The 3805-nt window shown below is 40.1% G+C and overlaps 1 pseudogene; it reads right to left on the bottom strand.

The window, feature by feature from the left end:
• Window positions 1-1341: 1341 nt before the first annotated feature.
• On the bottom strand, window positions 1342-3390 carry LOC143571363 (cationic amino acid transporter 5-like; annotated as a pseudogene).
• Between the last annotated feature and the right edge of the window lie 415 nt (window positions 3391-3805).

The raw sequence follows: 3805 nt of genomic DNA, 5'->3' as shown, positions 1-3805 counted from the left end.
ATTGGTTGTGTGATTACAGGTGCTTGGATCATTAAAGATACTAATAGGAAGCTTTTATTTGCATGCTTTGAAGTCTGTGGGAGTTCGGAAGTGATTGCGTTCGTTTAAAAGTAAAACGGGCATATCCGGAGCTAGAAAATGAATTATGAGACCCATAATATATGAATTTTGGGTTTCTTGACAAATCTAAAAACCAAAAATGGAAAATGAAGAACTGAGTGTCACCTCCATCGTAGCTTATGGTGGGGGTTGGGTAAAAATGGCGTAATGTGCATCGTAAGGCACAAAGCAAGTACCGTAGAGCCTGGGTCCACCATAGATTACGGTGGCCCTACCATAGCTTACGATGGACCCGACGAGGAAAGTCGGTTTTTGCGTTTTTCTTCTATATTTAAGTTTGTTTAACCCTAGGTCGAAACATCTTCATGCCTCAACCGTTTTGGATGATTTTGGGGGCTTTTATTCATCATGTTAGCACCTTTCAATCAATGATTCTTCCATGGTTTAATCCTTTCAATTCGTAATCGAGCTAACCATGATGTAAAGGCAAGGCTAAACCATTTGTGACCGCTTCAGGTATTGGGTTTGCATATAAACTAAATATTTTATGATTGTGACTAGTATTAGGATTTAAAAATGGATTAAGAAATAAGAAACGCTAGACAAACAAACATTCATGCTTAGACATTTTCTTGTCATAATACCAAATACAAACTAAAGGAAACGTGTCAAATAAACTTTTATGGCCGTTGGTCTTTATAACATCTTTAATATAATAAATAAAAAAATGGTTGTGTCTCTTGACGTCTAATTGAATAAAAAACTCATAACATGACTGAGTTGTGCAAAGTGGCAAAGGAGCTTAAGCAGAAGTTACAATATTTCCAGATTTGTCATATCGAAAGGGTATGCATTTTTATTTTATAAATATTTTTGCTCTCTCTTTTAATTGTTTGATTTAATATTTGGAAGCATATAACTCTAGAAGCGATACTCAAGCAGTCAAGCTAACATAGGTGTACATCTTCAAAGTAAGAACGACATCTTTTGTTTAGGGTTTTATGTTTTATTTGAAGTATTTGTAATATGTTTAATATGTTTGTGTAGTCTGCAGATGGTGAGTTTCAAGAGAAATTGATAGGAGATAGGCCAAGCTTTAAGTCTTGTAAAAGTGGTTAGTCAACGAGCTTCAGAAAACTTAAGATTCATACGTGTATAGATATGAACAAACGTAAACCGACACGAACAAACATAAACATATATAAATAAGCACACTAAAATGAAAAAAAAAACAAATAAATATAAAACATTAAGTAAATGATTCATTTAATGTTTTATCAAAAAATATACATAAACGAACATAACCGAACATAAATTGATCAGAATAAGTCAAACTACATAAGAATCATTTTATTTTAAAGCCCTTATTGACCGAACTTGTTTTAACCCAAACCCCTTTTAATCCGTCACCCGAACTCACCCATTTTGTCGGTATACAAATATCATTTATCAATAAGCTAAGCACAATTGCATTCCATTATTATAATTATACATCCATCCATATAGCATTGAGCTACACTTGAGGTTCCTGATGTGCCATATCATAAGTGGCATGAAGACCAAACAACACATAATAAACCAACATAATCCCGGTGCATATGCCAAACCGAATAAAAGCCATATAACCCAACGACCCCATTAGAAACAAATTTGTCGCAATAGACATTGAAGGAAGCCATGGAACTAGTGGCACCCCCCACACTTTCGGCGTGCGTTGTTGCGGCAAAAGCACCGAAATCCCAAGTGTACCCATGAACCACAACGGGACAATCACCGCATAACCAACCAAACCACTCGAGTCTAACCCCCAACTAGCCGATATCCCAATCGATGAAAGTATTATGATCAACAAAAACCCGACTAGTTTGAATAAACTTGTACGCGGGGTGACCTCGTGTACATAATACCTTCTCACGATAAGTGCAACCGCCATCATCATGAACACAAAAAGCGTGCTCACGGATAATAAACTAGATAAAATGTCCAAATCCGAAAATAAAGCAATGCACGCGCTAGAGATAGTCACTAACAGCGTCGCGTTTATTGGAGTTTTTGTTTTCGGGTGGACTAAAGCGAACCATGGTGGGATCATATGCGCTCTAGCAATATGAGTTATATACCGAGCTTGACCAAGCGCGCCAACCAATAGGACCGTGGTCATACCCTTGAGTGCACCTAGAGCCACTAAATACTTAGCCCATTTCATCCTAACCCTCTCGAACGCAATTGAATAAGCCGCATTCGGGTCGATGTCCGTGTATTTTTGCATCATGGTCAGTGAAAGCGCCATGAGGCAATAAATTACTGTAATAATCGACATTGACCCGAGCAGGCCTAGCGGTATGTCCCGAGACGGGTTCTTCGTTTCTTCCGCCATCGTCGCAATAGTATCAAACCCTCCGTAAGCGAAATAAACAATAGCCGCGGCTCGGAACACACCCTCGACACCGAAAGGCACGAACGGTTTCATATTAGAAGCGTCCGCGTGTGAAAACCCGACGATGATCACAAACAAAATCACCACCGTGTTGACCGCGGACGCGATCCAATTGAGAAAAGAGGTGTTGCGGGTACTACTCATCGCAATTGTGGCTGCGACCGCAAGCACGACAACCGCAATCGGGTCTAAAAGATTATACCCTTCCGCGAGATGAGTATGTATTCGTAACGTATTTGGTTCACGGTTTAAAAGCGAGGTGAAGTACGAAGTCCACGCTCGGGCAACCGCGGCGCTGCCCACAATGCATTCGAGAAGAATGTTTCCCGCGGTAATGAAAGCCGCAAAGTCTCAGAGTTCGACTCGGAGGTACGCAAACGAGCCTCTGGCTTTTGGAATCTCTATTGCGAATTCGGTGTAGCAGAAAACCGAAAGCATGGCTGAGAAACCCGAAGCAACGTACGACAATACAATAGCGGGTCCCGCGTTTTCGCTGGCTTGTTGACCGGTGAGAACGAATATTCCAGCTCCAATGACAGCTCCGAACCCGAACCACATTAAGTCCCACCAAGTGAGGCAACGCTTCATGTCGTTTTCGCTTTGTTTTCGTAGTTTTTCGATCTCATCGGAGTCTTGAGAGCGGGTTAGAAGGCGATTTTTGAAGCGGGGATATGTGCGGGACAAGGCGTGGCGGTAGGAAGGCCAGTCCTGGAAAGATTGTTCCGGGACGAAGTCTTGTTTGCTCCATCTCCAGTAGGATTGTGGCTGGACTTGCTCCTCATTCTTGTTTGATATTATTATGTTTTCTGATGAAGACACTTTGAATGTATATTAAGTTGTGGTTAGTTTTAATGTCAAGGCATTCTGATATTATCTCATTTATTGGTTTGATGTTTGGTGATGAAGATGAATGCATTGGATGGAATGGAGAATGGAAGAGTAACATAACATTGACTTAGAAAATGTAAATGCCATCTGTTTCATTGGGTCACTCGACACTCGTTTTTCTAAATGGATGTGATGTCTGGCCATGACATTTTGTGAAAACCTAGAAAAAAACATATGTTGTGTTATTTTACTGTATGGCGGCTCTGGTTGAATTTTAAAGAAATAAACGAATTGTTAGTGAAGTACTTTTGAAGATAAGTGTTTTAACGAATCTAAAATATATTACACATTAGGCTATAATAATCTAGCTCTTATAAGTTAAACTAGCCGAGTTCAAGCTTTGACAAACTCATGCTCAAGTTTATTAGACTCAACTTGTTTACACCCCATGAGGGCTTGCGAGTGTGGGTTTGAAGGGGG

The sequence above is a fragment of the Bidens hawaiensis genome, unplaced genomic scaffold (genome assembly GCF_021521415.1).
Source record: "Bidens hawaiensis isolate Kalapana, Puna unplaced genomic scaffold, B.hawaiensis_p1.1 tig00025356_1, whole genome shotgun sequence".
Taxonomy (NCBI): domain Eukaryota; kingdom Viridiplantae; phylum Streptophyta; class Magnoliopsida; order Asterales; family Asteraceae; genus Bidens; species Bidens hawaiensis.
Note: the sequence above shows the minus strand (reverse complement) of the source record. Positions and strands in the feature narration are given on the sequence as shown.